General features: G+C 40.9%; 1 long non-coding RNA gene across 1 annotated transcript; it reads left to right on the top strand.

The window, feature by feature from the left end:
- The first annotated feature begins 30 nt into the window (after positions 1 to 30).
- LOC149106012 (uncharacterized) lies at positions 31 to 5,900 on the top strand. The gene is made up of 6 exons (XR_016209582.1): positions 31 to 83; positions 789 to 836; positions 1,083 to 1,128; positions 2,176 to 2,218; positions 3,992 to 4,039; positions 5,292 to 5,900. It is a non-coding gene; the product is annotated as an uncharacterized LOC149106012 (long non-coding RNA).
- Positions 5,901 to 21,589: the final 15,689 nt, after the last annotated feature.

Here is a 21,589-nt window from a genome sequence, read left to right as displayed (position 1 = left end):
GCTGTAACACTGTATGTTGTTTTAAAGAGGAAGAAGCAGCCAGTGGAACTTCAGTTCCTGTGGATACCATTTTAAATGACAAGGTAATATTTAGCTTCTCACTTTAACCCATTGACTCCTAATTTTTATATTCTAGAACAGGGAAGTGGATGGTTTATTCACTGTTGAAATGACGTAACTACACAATGTTTCATTTATGCACACAACCTTAACTTGTTAAAGATGTATGATTTTAACAATTTTTCTGGGGGCCCACATGGGCATTTGTAGGTATTTTGAACTTTTCTTAAATTCACAAAACTAAAAATGCAGCAGGACTTGTAAACATAATTTTTGAAAATAGTTTTCCAAGGGGTCTTTCAGGTAAAATAAAATAAATTATAAAATTTCACTCCTGCATGTTGCATGATTCTTCATATTTACAGGCAAGAGCACAAAAGTAATTATATTGAGTATTAATGAATTTTTTATAATCAATTTCTGTAATATGTTAATAAAGTAAGTTCTAGATTATTGTTTTTATAGGTATCAACCCCTTTGGAGACTGTTGTTGATGATGACGAAATTTTACTTCAGAATGTTCGCCAAATACTGAAAATACCTTTTTGGAACAATATTATGCCCTTTTATCGTGACAAAGTTAGAGCAAATTATGTCCTAAAAAGGACTTGACTGTCTATCAAAATTAATGCTATAAATAACAGTTCTCTTTGTAATACGCTTTGTATGTTCAAACCATGACAAATGGTTATAATTGACTGTGGCCTTTTCATCTTTGATACCTGCAGAAATGGAATCTCATAGGTCTAAAGGGCCAGAAACTGGAAAGGAAGAAGGTGATGAATTATAAATTTTATTTGGCAGTATAAATGCACTTTAGAAATGCAATAGTTGCGCTACTTTCTGATGGCAATGATATATCTCTAAGTTATAATAATTAAAATTAAAACATTTATTTCATGATATTTTTATTGAAATGAGAGGTACTGAAAGACACTATACAGAATTCTATACAAATGTCCAACTAGTGGCTCAAACAACTAAGTATTCTGTCTCAATTTTGTTGATTTCTATATATTTAGTACCAGCAGTAATGCCAGAATGGACCAGGATGATGTGGACAAATTGGTAAATCTGTTTATTGGGATTAGCTGTGTATTAAAGCACTACAGTACTGACGTTTTTTCAGTTACCACAATGTTTTACACAAAAGGTTTAAGTAAATGCTCAGACAGGCATGTTGGAAAGTAATTCCTTGCAGAAGTTTGTAATCAAATGATGTAATTTGGCAATAAGGTGGATGAAAAGGAATGAAAACTTCTCTTCTAAAAAATGGAAAAACAATACAACGCTTTGTTAGATGGCTTGTGTTTGTAGCCTTTAGAATGCGAGCTCTGATTAGCTTATTATACGGCATTATTCTCCCGTAATGCCCACGGGTCGATTACGGGCCTGCTAAACTAAAGCAAAAAGCCATATAATAAACAACTTATTAACCTCGAACATTCAGTCCATAAGGAAAAATCTCAAGCCACGGCCTTGCCGTATTGACTTTGCTATTAGGGAGTTTAAGAAGCCACGACGACGACGCCGAGGAAAACGTCGATTAAAAAATGAATTTATATGTTACCTACGAATCTCGTGATACTCTTAAGTCATTTACTTTGTTTATGACTGTCAAAAGTATCACGAAACTGAATCTGGGACACAGAGATAAATTTGAAATAGAAATTTCAAACCTTAGCTGTTGTGGTTTACGTTGTTCAGACAACGCGGAATTTGGCCATTTCACGTTCTTGTTTTGCAGGGGACGGCAAAGAAATGTACCAAGAATCATAACGCGCGTGCACAGTCATTGTTCTGCTCATTAAACCTTTTGTTTAGCGACGTTGCCGTTGCCGTCGTGGCTTTCTTAAACTCTCTATTGCTCGGTTAATGCGGCATGGTCCCGGTTTGAGATTTTCCCGTAAAGACCTCACTCTCGGTTAATTAGTGGTAAATATTACCATCCGAATGCGAAATTCATCAAATGTGACTGACTGATCACATGTGATGAGTTTTTAGAATCATTTAATACAAGTGAAAACTTAAGTATGAACTCTGCCTAGTAAAATATCAGTTGTTTTAGTTTCACAGTACTTGTTCATGATTCTTATATCAACATCTGATCAACAGGCTTTGGATGAAGAGTTCACAAAGGCTGCCCTGGTTAGAAAAGGTAAATGTCATAATATTTATTTATTTCTTAATGTATTAATTTAGTCAGTAAGTCAGTCAGTCAGTCAGTCAGTAAATCAGTCAGTCAGTCTTTCAGTTACTGATTTATTAAGGTTAGGCTGCGTTAAAAGGCAACAAAATAAGCAATATATTGCAAAATTACTATTTATGTTGTGGTGCACATAAAGTAAAAACACCAAAAGCAGCCTCCATGAAGCATTTTCATTGGTTATTTTTAAGGTGGCTCCCTAGGGTAATTACGAACAGCCTCCCTATAGAGCGCGAGTTAGAAAAGGAAACTTAGTTAATTTCTCTTAAAGTTTTACCCGAAGAGATTTACCAGTATGGGTACTGTTAAAATAAGGCTTATGTTTTGGTTGTCAACTTTTGGATTAACGCCGTTACCATGACAACATCTAATCTAATGACAGGCAGATGTATTCCTCATTTTGACCTAAACTCCTTAATATTTATACTTTCCTTTGGTGAAATTGTTTCATACTTCTCCACATCATGGAAACGATACTGCCTGACACTTTGAATTGGTAAAAAGTCAAGGTTGTTCAGACGGTTTTTCCAATAATCTGTAATTTGTCATTATTCTAAATCTATTAGATTAGCTCTGAGAGATTTTCACAAAAATAGGGTATTTTATTGGAATTGTTTGTGGTTAGAACTGAGCCAAATTAAAGAAAAATTCACCCAACGGAACGCGAGAAAATTAGCATTTATTTGGTCACGCTGACGTCAAAAAAATCAGGAAAACACGCGTGGTGTCACGCGTGGTTATTTATTTAAGTGCGCGCTCATGAATGAATGAAGGATGGACTTGATTGAGATTGTGCTGTACGGCATGCGCAACGGCGTGTGCGGCCTCTACGAGTCTTAACAAAAATGGCTTCGTTCACCAAAACCAGGGAATTTATTCTATTCTACCACATAGGCTTGATTAATGACGAGGATTTCTTTCTCCTGCATCCATTTTACATCTGCGAGACCTATGTAGATTTGCCTCTCAGGCTTAATTTCAACCACAAAACAAAATAATACTGATAAAAAGCTCGATTACAGCAGGATCAGGGTGTTTGTACAACGTGATCAGCAAGAAAAAAAGTTTGATCCTAATAAAATACATTTTGAACAGCAAAAAACAGTTATAGCTCAGCTCAGTACATACGGAGCTCGTCATCTGCGACTGTTCGGCCCGGTACAAATACGACTGTCGCTCACGGTAGATGGTTAAATCGTTTAAATTTTCTGCAGAAATGACAAAGAAACATTTATTTTGGACGGAATTTTATGATTTCATACTTTATCTTCGAACTAGGCTGTTTAAACAGTGAAAAAAGCGTTAAAATGAGGAGTAAACAGCTGGCTTACACGAGGGAAAAGCAAGGCCGGAAAGTCGTACTGGAACGCGCGTCATGACGTCAATGGAATTGATCTTTACTATTTGCCGCCTTTCTTGTCCCTAATTTATAATTGCTCATCAGGCATTTTGGATGATGGTATCAAAGAAGTAAATTATTCAAAGTGAAAGCATGATGTTCGGACTCCAAAAGGTAGTCGTTGGTCACATGATTTAAAGGAAAATGCATATTTCATTACGCACATCAGTACTGCTATCATAATTAGAATCTACCCTGGTACACATGTTATACGACCCCAGTTTTGTTTCTCCTCTGTGGTCGTTGTAAAGGGGTTACATTTTATGGTTTTTAATAACAGTAACAGTAATAGTGATTTAAATTGACTCAGTTCTTTGTTGTTTTAGGTGCTGACAAGCAGTTAGTAGATGGCCTACACCAAGGTCTTACAACAGGTATTTTTACATCAAAGTAAATGTGGAAAAATGAACTGAACAAAATGGCACCAATAGAAAATGAATGGTACTGCAGGGCAGGAAAACAATGAAATCCTGTTGCTCAGTGGGCCAGTACATTTCAGTTTTCAGTTGCCCCCACTAAAATATTAATTGCCCAATAAGTCTGCTTTGTTCATTCCTTATCAACTAAAGGCCGCCGCACACTAGCCGATTTTTTGTCGGCCGACAAAAAATCGGCTAGTGTGCAGCGCCCTTAACAAGACTGCTGAGGCTAATTTCACTTGCCCACCGGACTATCAATCTTCCATTTTCACTAGCCCAAGAGCAAAATTTACTTGCCCTGGGCAATCGCAAGTGGTGTTTTTTTTCCTGCCTTGTACTGAAGCTATCAGCAAGGCTACCTAAAGCAGCTTTCTCCAAAGATAAACGCACTTGGGATTGTTTTAAAAGTATAACGTTTCCAGCAATTTGCAAACTCAACCCAGGAAACACCAAACATAAACTCTTTGATAGGCTGCGCTCCCTCTCCTCTTCCAATGCTGTAGCAACACAAAGCAATTCCATGTGGGTAATTTTGCAGTAAGCTCAACATTTAAAGGGGTGGAGCAGAGCAAAACTAATTACTTTTTAAATACATAAATTGTCTCTAGATGTAGAAAGGAGTGGAACTAGTATGGGCACAATGAAGCATTTTGAATTCCAGTATACAGAGATCAACTCAACAGGCCGTTAATTACACGTTAAGACAGGAATAGAACTTAAGTGGACGGTTTGGAGGGCACTGAAATAGAGCTTTGCAAATATTTCAAAATGAAGCCCTCGACCCATTTCTGACCTGCATGGAATTTGGCCACTTCGAAGAAAATGACCAATCGGAACCAGGGAAGGTGATCTTTTTCGTATACAGACCAGTGTCGTTTAGGAGTCCAGAAAATTTGAAACCAATTGAGAACGAACACAGTTGAATTTGTGAAGCACCGAAACCTCTATGCTGCCTACTCTACGGATCCCATATTTCCTGGCCAACTATGATTCATAATTACATATTATACACAGTATTTTAACTTGAAAGAGCCAAAGAAAAGACACAACCTTTAACGTTCTTGATCCATTTACGAGGATGGTTCCCCTTATTCTCAATAAGCGTCTTCATTGGATACTTTTCTTCAAAGTTGCTAGGATCAAGTAGTCAATAGACACAACAAATAAGAACAAAGGCACTCACCTTTTATAATTTATTATCTTCTAGGCAAGAGGAACCGTAAAGGAAAAAGTTGGAAGAAAAACCTGGAAGAGGATTAATCTTTTTCTCTGACAATTCAGTTCTGGGAACTGTAAATCATTCATCCAACTGACTTTGTCTCGTAATTGTACTAACGAAAGGCCTTGCGGAGGATGCAATTAAGGTGGCTACGACTGCATGGTCAAACAAGATTGATAATCATATCTTCCTTCGAATAGCTAAATGATGTCCAAATGCTCTTTTCATCAATTTTAACCATCGTTCCCGTTCCCGTTCCTGACAAATGTAGATCGATTTTTACTTTTTTCAGGTTTTGTTTAACATGAAATTGGATTTTTTTACAGTACTGAGAAAAGCGTTAAGTCAGTGATTTGTATTAAAACACTAATATTACTGGTTTACTTAAAATCGAATATAAATAGGGCTTATTTTACAACTCCTGGCAAATGTTTTTCAAGAACAGTGCCAATGAGGGATATTGGCTGTTATCGCATTATTCAGCTTGTACTCAATAGTGTTTGTAAGTAAGAGCATTGCACATTCTGAAGAATTTCACACTACCACGGTCTCTGTAAATTTCTCTATTTTGTTATAATAAAGCTTCCCACAATGCCACCTTATTTTAGTGTTGTATTTCCCCAAACTCTTTTCACATAATCAGTATTTAAGGTGGCTCCCTATAGTTTTACGATCGCACGCGCACTGAGGACGAAAAGTCGAGTAATCCGCGCGCGCTGAAAGGAGAACGTCAGTGTTTTTGGATATTTTATGAAGTCAACATGAGCACAAAAAGCAAAACTGACAGTGAATATTTTCTTTTGGTATCAAACATGTGGGACGGCATGGCAATCATTTACTCTTCAGCTGTAAAGCATGTCTTGTCCCCCTCTCCGCCGAAAAGTAGTGCTTTTCCATAGTGAGCCACCCTCCTCCATGTGGACTCGAAATCTCCTATTACAGAATTTTTTTGTTAGAACTTTCAAATTTTAGCTTCAAATTTCGTACTTGAAACCACCAGGGATTGGTGCACCTCCGGTTGGTGTCCAGTGTAATTAACACATGCGGACTTACAGTTAACTGCAAATAGCCTGTTCCAGGCGTTTGGTTAGTGAGGAACGGCGGAATGAAAACATGAGAAATATTCGTTGGTGTTTTATTAATCGACCATCGAGCGGGGGAGCCGCGAATTAATCTAGAACCCAGATCTTCCAAGACCAAGCAGAAGGGAGATTTCACTTCTCAGGGTCAAACAGAGTGAAATCTGGGTATGAGATTAGCCGCGAGCCACTCGAGTTTAATTCTATCATGAAATCTGATTGGCCAACAGAAAACAAAAGTTGCTATGTCACAGAACCGTTTTCTGGCTCGAGTTCGCTGACGTTATTTTTCGGTGTAGACAAGCGACAGGCGGAAATACGTCTGCATTCGCAGGCTGTAGAGCACTTTAAAATAATAAACACTGTAGGCTTCCCAAATACCGGAAGGGGGTGCAGTATTCCTTGGAATCATTGGCAGGCGCGTGCCGTCCAGTTCTCTAAATCCTGACCCCATTTCAGACCAATAAATGTCACTTTTCATACCCTTTTCTAGGCTTGACCTCTAAAATGCTGTTTTCAAATATGCATGACCGTTCAGTGTATTCTGCGAGGCAAATCGCGCTTTATCGTGGTATTAAAATTGATTCCTCTCGTTTTTGTTTGAAGATGATAAACTCGACAAAAAGAGACATAAATTTCAAGTAATGTCTATATTATGGTTTATTTAAAATTAAGCCATACTTTCGCGGACCAAACCGGCGAAATCATTCTACCCATTTTCAAACCAAAACGGTTCACAAGCCATAGCCTTCAAAAAGGCGGCACATACCTTACATAGGGTAGAAACCCCTCTCCCCACGCCCTGAATTAGCTTCCTCTCAGTAACAACAGCTCGAAAGTAAGGAACGCATCTTTAGTAATCAACGAATTAACAGTACGCAAAAACATCTCGATCGAGATAGCGAAAAGTCTCAAGTATGTACAGTGAAACCTGTATTAAGCGGACCGCATATTAAGCGGACACACTCTATTAAATGGACACCTACTCAAGTCCCACCTTTTTTTCTTACATTTACTCCAAAATAAACGTGCATTCAGCGGACACCTCAGTTAAGCGGACACGGACACCAATATTAACCCATTTTGTTGCACAAAACCTGTAATAAGCAGACACTTCAAGGGCTTTTTAATTCTGAAAGCCCAGCTCAGACTCCGTCAACATTGTTCACCGATGTCATATTAAAGCTAAGCAGATTATTCCAGATTGATGCATTGAATGACTGGACATTGTGCTACCGGCAGTCCTTGATCATACAATATGTTACAATATGTTACAAACGGGTTAATATTATTGCACAATATATTTGAACCTGCTTAGAGCGAACAACCCATATCAAGAGGACATTAGCGAGGGTCCAAAGGGTGTCCGCTTAATACAAGTTTCACCTGTATTAACGTACACCAAGCAAGTAAAGACCAGCAAGCAAGTTAAGTACACCAAGCAAGTAAAGTACACCGAGCAAGTACGGTAAGCCAAGCAAGGAAAGTACATCAAGCAAGTAAAGTACACCAAGCAAGTAAAGTACACCAAGCAATTGAAGTAAATCAAGCAAGTAAAGTACATCAAGCAAGTAAAGTAAATCAAGCAAGTAGAGTAAATCAAGCAAGTGAAGTACATCAAGCAAGTAAAGTACCTCAAGGAAGTAAAGTACATCAAGGAAGTAAAGTACACCAAGCAATTAAAGTAAATCAAGCAAGTAAAGTACATCAAGCAAGTAAAGTACATCAAGCAAGTAAAGTACACCAAGCAAGTAAAGTACATCAAGCAGGTAAAGTACACCAAGCAATTAATGTACATCAAGCAAGTAAAGTACACCAAGCAAATAAACTACATTAAGGAATTAAGGTACATCAAGCAAGTAAAGTACACCAAGCAATTAAAGTACATCAAGCAATTAAAGTACACAAAGCAAGTAAAGTACACCAAGCAATTAAAGTACACAAAGTAATTAAAGTACACCAGGCACGTAAAGTACACCAAGCAAGTAAAGTACATCAAGCGAGTAGTGTACACCAAGCAAGTAAAGTACACCAAGCAATTAAAGTAAATCAAGCAAGTAAAGCACATCAAGCAAGTAAAGTACATCAAGCAAGTAAAGTACATCAAGCAAGTAAAGTACATCAAGCAAGTAAAGTACATCAAGCAAGTAAAGTACATCAAGCAAGTAAAGTACATCAAGCAAGTAAAGTACACCAAGCAAGTAAAGTACATCAAGCAGGTAAAGTACACCAAGCAATAAAAGTACATCAAGCAAGTAAAGTACACCAAGCAAGTAAAGTACATTAAGGAATTAAGGTACATCAAGCAAGTAAAGTACACCAAGCAATTAAAGTACATCAAGCAATTAAAGTACACAAAGCAAGTAAAGTACATCAAGCAAGTAAAGAACACCAGGCAATTAAAGTACATCAAGCAAGTAAAGTACACCAAGCATGTAAAGTACACCAAGCATTTAAACTTAAGTTCCAGAGAATCGACCCAACGTTGGGTCAAACTCACGCTGCGCGTGAGCCGGTCTAGGCTACTTTTTCAGTCATAAAATGAAGTGGGGCTCTATTTTGGCCTAGAAGCTCGAAACTGAGCGTGCGATCCCTTTGCGTCTGTCAATTTTACCGAAAACCAAGCCCATTACGAGTTAGGTAAGAGTCCCTGGGACTGGAAAATTTCCCTCAAGTTGCTGAAAATCGACCGCTGAGACCGCCTTACGCGCATCGTGATTTTGTCCAACTTTGGCCCGATCTGCCGGAACTTCGGGGATATTTTCCAGTCCCAGGGACTCTAAACTAACTCGTGATGGCCTTGGTTTACAGTGAAAGGCAGAAAGGAAAAATATTTAAAGGCTCAGTTTCGAGCTTCTACGCCGAAATATAGCCCCACTTCATGTTAAGACTGATAGAGTAGCCGAGACCGCCTCACGCGCATCGTGATTTTGACCAACTTTGGCTTGATTTGCCTGTACTTGGGAGATATTTTCCAGTCCCAGGGACTCTAAACTAACTCGTGATGGTCTTGGTTTTCAGTGAAATGGACAGAGAAAAAATATTTCAACGCTCCGTTTCGAGCTTCTAGAGCGAACTATAGCCCCTTTTTATTTTAACACTGATAGAGTAGCAAGACCGCCCTACGCGAATCTTGATTTTGAGCAAATTTGGCTCCATTTGCCGGAACTTGGGAGATATTTTCCAGTCCGAGGGACTCTAAACTAACTGGTGATGGCCTTGGTTTTCAGTGAAATGGACAGAGGAAAAATATTTGAACGCTCGGTTTTCAGCTTCTAAATCAATATAGCCCCACTTTATTTTAAGACTTATAGAGTAGTCGAGACCGCCTTGCGCGCATCGTGATTTTGACCAAATTTGGCTCGATTTGGCGGAACTTAAGGAATATTTTCCAGTCTCAGGGACTCTAACCTAAGTGGCGATGTCCTTGGTTTTCAGTGAAATGGACAGAGGAAAAATATTTGAACGCTTGGTTTCGAGCTTCTAGGCCGAAATATAGCGCCACTTCATTTTAAAACTGATAGAGTAGCCGAGATCGGCTTACGCGCATCGTAATTTTGACTAACTTTGGCTCGATTTGCGGGAACTTGGGGGATATTTCCAATCCCAGGAGCTCTAAACTAACTGGTGATGGCCTTGGTTTTCAGTGAAATGGAGACAGGAAAAATTATTGAACGCTCGGTTTTGAACTTCTAGGCCGAAATATAGCCCCACATCATTTTCAGAATGATAGAGTAGCCAAAACCACCTTCCGTGCATAGTGATTTTGATCAATTGTGGCTCGATTTCCCGGAACTTGGAGGATATTTTCCAGTCCCGGGAACTCTTAACTAACTCCTGATGGTCTTGGTCTGCAGAGAAATGGACACAGATAAAACGTTCGCACGATCGGTTTCGAGGTTTTCGGCCGAAATATAGCGCCACTTCATTTCAAGACTGATAGAGTAGCCGAGACCGCCTTCTACGCATCGTGATCTTGACCAAGTTTGCCTCGATTTGGCGGAACTTGGGGGATATTTTCCAGTCCCGCGGACCCTAAACTAACCCCTCATGGCCTTGGTTTGCAGAGAAATGGACACATGTAAAACTATCGCACGCTCGGTTTCGAGCTTTTAGGCCGAAATATAGCCCTACTTCATTTTAAGACTAAAAGAGTAGCCGAGACCCCCTAACGCGCATTAAGATTTTGACCAAGTTTGGCTCGATTTGCCGGAACTTGGGGCATATTTTTCACTCCCGGATTTTCTAAAGTAACTCCTGATGCCTTTGGTTTGCAGAGAAATAGACACATGTAAAACGATCGCTCGCTCGGTTTCGAACTTTTAGGCCGAAATATAGCCCCACTTCGTTTTAAGCCTGGAAGAGTAGACAAAACCGCCTTGCGCGCATCGTGATCTTGACCACTTTTGGCTTGCTTTCCCGGAACTTGTGGGATATTTTCCATTCCCGGAGACTCTAACCTAACTCCTGATGGGCTTGGTTTGCAGAGAAATGGACACAAGTAAAACGATCCCTTGCTTGACTACGAACTTTTAGGCCGAAATATAGCCCCACCTAATTTTAAGACCGAAAGAGTAGCCGAGACCGCCTTGCGCGGATCGTGACCTTGACCAAGTTTGGCTCGATTTCCTGGAACTTGGGGGATCTTTTCCAGTCCCGGAGACTCTAAACTAACTCCTGATGGCCTTGGTTTGCAGAGGGATGGACACAGGTAAAAAGATCACACGCTCGGTTTCGAGGTTTTAGGGCGAAATATAGCCCCACTTTATTTTAAGACTAAAAGAGTAGCCCAGACCAACTTTGGCTCGCTTTCCTTTCGATTTGCTAGATTTCGGCCTAAAAGCTCGAGACCGAGCAAAGATCGTTTTACCTGTGTCCATTTCTGTGCAAACCAAGGCAATCAAGAGTTAGTTTAGAGTCCCTGGGTTTGGAAAATATCCCCCAAGTTCCGGCCAATCGAGCCAAAGTTGGTCAAGATTACGATGCGCGCAAGGCGTTCTCCGCTACTCTTTCAGTCTTAAAATAAAGTGGGGCTATATTTGCGCCTAAAAGCTCGAAACCGAGCATGCGATCATTTTAGCTGTGTCTATTTCTCTGCAAACCAAGGCCATCAAGAGTTCGTTTGGAATCCCCGGGACTGGAAAATATTCCCCAAGTTTCGCCAAATTGAGCAAAAGCCGACACCGCCTTAAGCGCATCGTGATTTTGAAAATCTTTGGCTCGATTTGACGGAACTTGGGTGATATTTTCCAGTCTCAGGGACTCTAAACTAACTCGTGATGGCCTTGGTTTTTAGTGAAATGGACAGAGGAAAAATATTTGAACGCTCGGTTTGGAGCTTCTAGGCCAAAATATAGCCCCACTTCACTTTAAGAGTGAGAGAAGGTAGCCGAGACCGCCTTACGCGCAGGGCGATTTTTACCAACTTTCGGTCGATTTCCAGGAACTTGCGTTATATTTTCGAGTCCTGGGGAATCTAAACTAACTCGTGATGGCCTTGGTTTTCAGTGAAGTGGACAGAGGAAAAATAGTTGAACGCTCTGTTTGGCTCGGTTTCGGGCTTCTAGGCCGAAATATAGCTCCACTTCACTTTAAGAGTGAGAAAAGGTAGCCGAGACCGCCTAACGCGCACGGCGATTTTCACCAACTTTGGGCCGATTTTAAGGAATTAGCGAGATGTTTTCCGGTCCCAGGGATTCTAAAGTAACAGGTGATGGCCTCGGTTTTCAGTGAAATAAACAGAGGAAAAATATTTGAACGCTCGGTTTCGAGCTTCTAGGCCAAAATATAGCCCCACTTCACTTTAAGAGTGAGAGAAGGTAGGCGAGACCGCCTTACGCGCAGGGCGATTTTTACCAGCTTTGGTTCGATTTGCAAGAACTTGCGTTATATTTTCCAGTCCTGGGGAGTCTAAACTAACGCGTAATGGCCTTGGTTTTCAGTGAATTGGCCAGAGGAAAAATAGTTGAACGCTCGGTTTAGGGCTTTTAGGCCGAAATATAGCCCCAGTTCACTTTAAGAGTGAGAAAAGGTAGCCGAGACCGCCTTACGCCTAGGGCGATTTTAAGCAACTTTGGATCGATTTCCAGGAACTTGCGGGATATTTTCCTGTCCCGGGAGTTCTAAACTAACACGTGATGGGCTAGGTTTTCAGTAAAATGGACAGAGGTAAAATATTTGAACGCTCGGTTTAGGAGCTTCAACGCCGAAATATAGCCCGACTTTACTTTAAGGGTAAGAAAAATTTCCCCAGTGCTGGGGACTCTAAACTAACTCCTGATAGCCTTGGTTCTCAGTGAAATGGACAGAGGAAAAATATTTCAACGCGCGGTTTCGAGCTTCTAGGCCGAAATATAGTCCCACTTCACTTTAAAGAAAAGGTAGCCGAGACCGCCTTACGCCTAGGGCGATTTTAAGCAACTTTGGATCGATTTCCAGGAACTTGCGGGATATTTTCCTGTCCCGGGAGTTCTAAACTAACACGCGATGGGCTAGGTTTTCAGTAAAATGGACAGAGGTAAAATATTTGAACGCTCGGTTTAGGAGCTTCAACGCCGAAATATAGCCCGACTTTACTTTAAGGGTAAGAAAAATTTCCCCAGTGCTGGGGACTCTAAACTAACTCCTGATAGTTTAGTGTAGCTATACTTCGGCCTAGAAGATCGAAACCGAGCGCTCAAATATTGTTTCTCTGTCAATTTCTCTAATAACCAAGGCCATCAAGAGTTAGCTTAGAGACCCCGGGACTGGAAAATATTCCGTAACTTCCTGGAAATCGACCCAAAGTTGGTGAAAATCGCCCTGCTCGTAAGGCGATCTCGCCTACCTTTTCTCACTCTTAAAGTGAAGTGGGGCTATATTTCGGCCTAGAAGCTCGTAACCGAGCGTTCAAATATTTTTCCTCTGTCAATTTCACTGACAAGCAAGGCAATCACGAGCTAGTTTAGTTTCCCCGAGACTGGAAAATATCCCCGAAATTCTTGGAAATCGACCCAAAGTTGGTGAAAATCGCCCTGCACGTAAGGCGGTCTCGGCAGCCTTTTCTCACTCTTGATATGAAGTGGGGCTATATTTCGGCCTAGAAGCTTGAAACCGAGCGTTCAAATATTTTTCCTCTGTCTATTTTACTGAAACCAAGGCCATCATTGATTTTCACCAACTTTGTGTGGACTTCCAGGAACTTGCAGGATGTTTTCCAGTCCCGGGAACTCCAAGCTAACTCGTGACGGGCTTGGTTTTAAGTGAAAAACCAACTTTGAGTCGATTTCCAGGAACTTGCGTTATATTTTTCAGTCCTGGGGACTCTAAACTAACTCGTGATGTACTTTGTTTTCAGTGAAATGGACAGAGGAAGAATATTTGAACGCTCGGTTTCGAGCTTCTAGGCTGAAATATAGCCTCACTTCATTTTGAGACTGATAGAGTAGCAGAGACCGCCTAACGCCCTTGGTGATTTTGAGCAACTTTGGCCCGATTTTCCGGAACTTGGGGGATATTTTCAGTTCTACGGCTTCTAAATTAACTCTTGATGGCCTTGGTTTTCATTAAAATGCACACAGGTAATACGATCGCACGCTTGCTTTTGAGCTTTTAGGCCGAAAAATAGCCCCACTTCATTTTAAGACTGAAAGAGCAGCCAACAACGCCTTACGCGCATCGTCGTCTTGACCAACTTTGGCTGTATTTCCTGCAACTTGGGGGATATTTTTCAGTCGCAGGAACTCTAAACTAACTCCTGATGGTCTTGATTTGCAGAGAAATGGACACATGTAAAACGATCGCACACTCGGTTTCGAGCTTTTAGGCCAAAATATAGCCCCACTTCATTTTAAGAGTGTAAGAGTAGCCGAGACCGTCTTACGCGCATCGTGATCTTCACCAACTTTGGCTCCATTTCCCGGAACTTGAAGGATATTTTTCAGTCCCAGGGAGTGTAAACTAACTCCTGTTTCCCTTGGTTTGCAGAGAAATGGACACAGGTAAAGCGGTCGCACGCTTGGTTTCGAGCTTTGAGGTCGAAATATAGCCCCACTTCATTTTAAGACTAATAGAGTAGCCGAGACCGCCTTGTGCGCGTCGTGATCTTAACAATCTTTGGCTTGCTTTCCCGGAATTTATGGGATATGTTCCAGTCCCGGGTCCCTAAAGTAACTCCTGATGGCCGTGGTTTCCAGAGAAATAGACACAGGTAAAACGATCGCACGCTCAGTTTCGAGCTTTTAGGCCGTAATATAGCCCCACTTCATTTTAAGACTGAAAGAGTAGCCGAGACCGCCTTGCGCACATCCCGATCTTGAGCAACCTTGGCTCGATTTCCTTTCGATTTGCTATATTTCGGCATAAAAGCTCGAAACCGAGGAAAGATCGTTTTACCTGTGTCCATTTCTCTGCAAATTAAACCAAGGCCATCAAGAGTTAATTTAGAGTCCCTGGGTTTAAAAAATATCCTTCAAGTTTCGGGAAATCGAGCCTAAGTTGGTCAAACTGACGACGCGCGTAAGGCGATCTCGGCTACTCTTTCAGTCTTAAATAAAGTGAGGCTTTATGTCGGGCTAAAAGCTCGAAACCGAGCATGCGATCCTTTTGCCTGTGTCCATTTCTCTGCTAACCAAGGCCATCAGGACTTAGTTTAGAGTCCCTGGGACTAGAAAATATCCCCCAATTTCCGGAAAAACGAGCCAAAGTTGGTCAAGATCACGACGCGCATAAGGCGGTCTGGGCAACTCCTTAAGTCTTAAAATAAAGTGGGGCTATATTTCGGCCGTAAAGCTCAAAACCGAGCGTGCCATCGTTTTACCTGTGTCCATTTCTCTGCAAACCAAGGCTATCAGGAGTTAGTTTACAGTCCCCGGGACTGGGAGATATTTTCCAAACTAACTCCTGATGGCCTTGGTTTGCAGAGAAATGGACACAGGTAAAATGCTCGCACGCTCGGTTTCAAGCTTTTAGGCCGAAATATAGCCCAACTTTATTTTAAGACTGAAAGAATAGGCGAGACTGCTTTGCGCGCATCGTGATCTTGACCAACTTTGGCTTAATTTCCAGGAACTTGGGGGATATGTTCCAGTCCCGGGGACTCTAAGCTAACTCCTGATGGCCTTGGTTTGAAGAGAAATGAACACAGGTAAGAGTATCGGGGGCTCGAATTCGAGCATTTAGGCCAAAATATAGGCCAACTTCATTTTAAGCCTGAAAGAGTAGCCGAGACCGCCTTATGTGCATCGTGATCTTGACCAACTTTGGCTTGATTTTCCGGAACTTAGGGAATATTTTCCAGTCCCGGGTATTCTAAACTAACTCCTGATGGCCTTGCTTTGCAGAGAAATGAACACAGGTAAAACGATCGCACGCTCGGTTTTAAGATTTTAGGTGGAAGTATAGCACAAGTTCATTTTAAGACTGAAAGAGTAGCCTAGACCGCCTTACGATCATTGTGATCTTGACCAACTTTGGCTCGATTTCCCGGAACTTCGGGGATATTTTCCAATCCCGGGAACTCTAAACCAACTCCTGATGGCCTTGGTTTCCAGAGTACTGGACACAGGTAAATTAATCGCACGCTTGGTTTCGAGCTTGTAGGCCAAAATATAGCCCCACTTAATTTTAAGACTGAAAGAGTAGCTGAGACCGCCTTACGCGCATCGTGATCTTGACCAACTTCGGCTCGATTTCCCGGAACTTGGGGATTATTTTCCAGTCCCAGGAACTCTAAACTAACTCCTGATGGCCTTAGTTTGCAGAGAAATGGACACAGGGAAAACCATCGCACGCTCGGTTTCAAAGCTTAAGCCGAAATATAGCCCCACTTCATTTTTAGACTAAAACAGTAGCCAAGACCGCCTTGTGCGCATCGTGATCTTGACCAAATTTGGCTGGATTTCCCGTAAATTGGGGGTTATTTTCCAGTTTCGGGGACTCTAATTTTTTGATGGCCTTGGTTTACTGAGAAATGGACACATGTAAGACAATCGCACGCTCGGTTTCGAGTTTTTAGGCCGAAATATAGCCCCAAGAGTAGCCGAGACCGCCTTGCGCACATCGCGATCTTAAGCAACATCTGCTCGATTTCCTTTCGATTTGCTATATTTCGGCCTAAAAGCTCAAAACTGAGCAAAGATCGTTTTACCTGTGTCCATTTGTCTGCAAACCAAGGTCATCAAGAGTTAGTTTAGAGTCTCTGGGTTTAAAAAATATCCCCCAAGTTTCGGGAAATCGAGCCAAAGCTGGTCAAAATTACGATACGCTTAAGGCGATCTAAGCTACTCTTTCAGTCTTAAAATGAAATGAGGCTATATTTCGGCCTAAAAGCTCGAAACCGAGCGTGCGATCGTTTTACCTGTGTCCATTTCTCTGCAAACCAAGACCATCAGGAGTTAGTTTAGAGTCCCCGGGACTGGAATAGATCTCCGAAGTTCCGGGAAATCGAGTCAAAGTTGGTCAAGATCACGATGCGCTTTAGGCGGTCTCGGCTACTGTTTGAGGCTTAAAAGGAAGTGGGGCTATATTTGGGCCTTGAAGCTCGAAACCGAGCGTTCAAATTTTTTTCTGGTCATTTCACCGGAAACCAAGGCCACATCGATTTAGTTCAGGGTCCCTGGGAGTGGAGAATATCCTCCAAGTTACTGGAACTCCACCCAAAGTTGGTCAAAATTACGCTTTGCATAATCGGTTTGGGCTGCTTTTTAGTCTTAAAATGTAATGGGGCTATATTTCGGCTTAAAAGCTCGAAACCGAGCGTTAAATTATTTTTATTTCTGTCCACTTCAACGAAAACCATGGCCGTCACGAGTTAGTTTAGAGTTCCTGGGACTGGAAAATATCACCCAAGTTGATGGAAATCGGCCCAAAATTGGTAAAAATCACGCTGCGCGTAAGGCGGTTTTGGCTACTTTTTCAGTCTTTAAATGAAGTGGGGCTTTATTTCGGCCTAGAAGCTCGAAGTCGAGCCTTCAAATATTTTTCCTTTTTTCTTTTTACCGAAAACCAAGGCAATCACGAGTTAGTTTAGAGTCCCCGGGACTGAAAAATATCCCCCAACTTGCTCGAAATCGAGCCAAAGTTGGGCAAAATCACGTTGCACGTAAGGCGGTGTCGGGTACTTTTTCAGTCTTAAAATGAAGTGGGCTATATTTTGTCCTAGAAGCTTGAAACCGAGCGTTTAATTAGTTTTCCTTTGTCCATTTCACTAAAAACCAAGGCCATTACGAGTTAGCTTAGGGTCTCTGGGACTGAAAAATATCCCCCAAGCTGCTGGAAATGGACCCAAAGTTGGTTAAAATCACGCTGCGCGTAAAGCGGTCCTGGCTACTGTTTCAGTCTTAAAATAAAGTGGGGCTATATTTCCGCCTAGACGCTCGAAAGCGAGCGTGCCATCGTTTTACCTCTCTCCATTTCACCGAAAACCAAGGCCATCACGGGTTAGTTTAGAGTCCGCAGGACGGGAAAATATCCCTAAGATGCTGGAAATCGACTCAAAGTTGGTCAAAATCACGCTACGCGTAAGGCGGTCTGGGCTACTTTTTAAGTCTGAAAATAAAGTGGGGCTATATTTCGGGACTAGAAGCTCGAAACCGAGCGTGGAACTGTTTTTGCGTTATGTTTGGCAAAATGCACCAAACTTGGAAAAATGCGCCACACTTGGAAAACTGCGCCACGCTTCCAAAATTGTGCCACGCTTGGAAAAATGTGGCACACTTAAAAAAATGCGGTTCAGTTGCTAAAATGCGGCAACCTTGGAAAAATGCTCTACACTTGGAAAAATATGCCACACTTGGAAAAAAGCGCCACACTTGGAAAACTGCGCCACACTTAGAAAAATGCGCCACACTTGAAAAAATGTGCCACACTTGGAAAACTGGGCAACACTTGAAAAAATGCGGCACAGTTGGAAAAATGCGCCACACTTGGAAAACTGCGCCACACTTAGAAAAATGCGCAACCCTTTAAAAAAATGTGCCACACTTGGAAAACTGGGCAATACTTGTAAACAAATGCAAAACAGTTGGTAATACGTGCAGCACTTGGAAAATTGCTCAACGTTTGTTAAAATGCACCACACTTGGAAAAATGCGCCACGCTTGGAAAATTGCGCAATTTTTGGAAAAATGCGCGACAATTGGAAAACTGCGCAATTTTTGGAAAAATGCGCCAGACTTGGAAAAATGTGCGACACTTAGAAAAATGGGCAACACTCGGAAAAATGTGCCACACTTGAAAAAATGCGACACAGTTGGTAAAATGAAGCAACCTTGGAAAAATGCGCTAGACTTAGAAAAATGTGCCCAACTTGAAAAAACGCAGCACACTTGGAAAACTACGCCACACTTAGAAAAATGCGCTAAAGTTGCCATAATGTGCCAAACTTGGAAAGTTGAGTAACACTTGGAAACATGTGCTACACTTCAAAAAACGCGGCAAAGTTGTCAAAATGCGCAACCTTAAAAAAAAAATTGGCCACACTTGGCAAAATGCGCCGCACTTGCAAAAATGCCACCAAGCAATTAAAGTACATCAAGCAAGTTAAGTACACCAAGCGAGTAAAGTACACCAAGCAATTAAAGTACATGAAGTAAGTAAAGTGCATCAAGCAAGTAAGGTACATCAGGCAAGTAAAGTACACCAAGCAAGTAAAGGACACCAAGCAAGTCAAGTACATCAAGCAAGTAAAGTACACCAAGCAAGAAAAGTATACCAAGCAAGTAAAGTATATCAAGCAAGTAAAGTACACCAAGCAAGTAAAGTACATGAAGTAAGTAAAGTGCATCAAACAAGTAAAGGACACCAAGCAAGTGAGGTACATCAGGCAAGTAAAGTACATCAAGCAAGTAAAGTACATCAAGCAAGTAAAGTACACCAAGCAAGTAAAGTACATCAAGCAAGTAAAGTACACCAAGAAAGTAAAGGACACCAAGCAAGTAAAGGACACCAAGCAAGTAAAGTATATCAAGCAAGTAAAGTAAATCAAGAAAGTAAAGGTCACCAAGCAAGCAGAGTAGATCAAGCGAGTTAAGTATACGAAGTAAGTAAAGTACAGGAAGCTGGTACAGTAACTGGGGACATAATATGTTGCTGTACACCAAGTACTCACTATTACATGTAACTATACGCGGATGCATATATGGTATTCTGCCATGAAGTATATACCATTGCTGGGGATGTTTTGGGCTTGCTGAGATGACCGCAGTCCCCTGGGAGGTCGTTAGCGATGACCAGTAGTCCCGTCCAATCATTATGACTAGAGTGTCGCCGAGAGCGGGCTACGTGCAGCGCGATTTTGACCAACTTTGGGTCGATTTCCAGGAACTTGGGCGATACTTTTTCAGCCCTAGGGACTCTAAACTAATTCAAGAAGACTTTGATACTAGTATAGTAAACGGCGGTACTAGGACATTATGCAAAAAAGCGGCCTTCTTACTTCCCTAGAAACCAGAAAATACCTTCGCCGGGCCTCAACTCGAAAAATGCATTTTCAGGCCTCTAAGAGTATGTTCCGTCCTAAGCCCTCTCATGAGGAAATTTCATGTCTCCCAACCCTCTAGAAATCAAACAATTCTTCTGCTAGAAACACTGTGCGGAATCGGCTCATTACCAAAAAATACTCTTGCCACCCCTCTAGAAATCATAAAAATCGATAAAATTGATAACCATTATCTGAATATTGTCAAATATGTTCCACTGTCAGCCAAGTCATATATCCAACTTCCTAAAGAGTTGAGAAACCCAACAAAACGCCTGATCAATGTGAAAAATAAGGACAATCGGAATGTTTCAGATGGTGTCATATCAGGTATTTGAATCCACAAGAGATTCATCCGGAGAGAATCAAGAAATCAGACAGATCACTTATTAATAAGTTAGATTATTCTAGTGTTGAATTTCCGGTTAAAGTCACTACTTTCAATAAAATTGAGAAACAGAACAGTATCAGAATAAATGTTTTCGGTTATGAAAATAAACAAGCATATCCAATGTATGTTTCCAAAGAACGATTTGATGATCATTTGAATCTTCTATTAATAACCAATGAGGACAAACAACACTATTTGTTGATCAAAGACTTTGATAGATTCATGTACAATCAAACCAAACATGAGCATAGAAAACACTCTTGTATGTACTGTCTACAGTGTTTGTCATCTGAAGATCTTCTTAGTAAACACAAGACTGAGTGTATTGTTATTAACGGTGAACAAGCAATAAAAATGCCTGAGAAGGGTGAGAAAATTAAGTTTCAAAATCACAGCCCACAGTTACAAGCACCATTTGTGATTTATGCTGATTTCGAAGCAGTTACAGAAAAAGTAGATTCTTGTAAACCAAATGATAATGATTCATATACTGAAGCTTATCAAAAACATACTGATTGTGGATTCAGTTATAAAGTCGTCTGCTGTTCTGATGATAAGTATTCCAAACCAGCTCAAATTTACCGAGGTGAAAATGCGGTTTGCAAATTCATGGAAAAAATAATAGATGAAGTGAAATACTGCAGAAATACTATCAAATACAAGTTCAATAAACCAATCAAGATGACTCCTGCTGACGAAGAGACTTTCAAACAAGCAACAGAGTGCCATATTTGTGGCAAGAAGTATAACAACAAGGACAAAAGAGTCAGAGATCATTGTCACGTGACAGGTAAATACAGAGGGTCTGCTCATGAAGCTTGCAACCTCAATTTTCAACTAACAGATAAGATACCAGTCATATTTCATAATCTTAGAGGTTATGACAGCCATTTTATAACGCAGCAGATTGGTCAAATAGCTAAGAATAACACCTATACCAATAAGAAAGGTGAGGAGCAAGAAATGAAGATTAATTGCATTCCGAATAGTATGGAGAAATATATGGCATTCATGTTAGGCCACAATTTGGTATTTATTGATAGTTTCCAGTTCATGAGTTTGGATAAACTAGTCGATAATCTGCCCAAGGAATCATTAAAATACACATCTGAAGTTTTCCAAGGAAAAGCACTTGAATTGATGTCAAAGAAAGGTGTTTATCCATACGACTATATGGACTCATTTGAAAAGTTCAATGAAACCAAGCTACCAACAAAAGATTAATTCTACAGTATTCTAAATGATGAACATATCTCTGATGATGACTATAAACATGCCAAGCGTGTTTGGAAAGGATTTGAGATCAAGAATATGGGTGAGTATCATGATCTATATTTGATGTCAGATATTCTGTTACTCG

This window comes from Orbicella faveolata, unplaced genomic scaffold (genome assembly GCF_042242905.1).
Source record: "Orbicella faveolata isolate gen_17 unplaced genomic scaffold, um_ofav_v1 contig_3, whole genome shotgun sequence".
Classification (NCBI taxonomy): Eukaryota; Metazoa; Cnidaria; class Anthozoa; order Scleractinia; family Merulinidae; genus Orbicella; species Orbicella faveolata.
The sequence above is the reverse complement of the archived record's forward strand: the minus strand, read 5'-3'. Positions and strand labels throughout refer to the sequence as shown.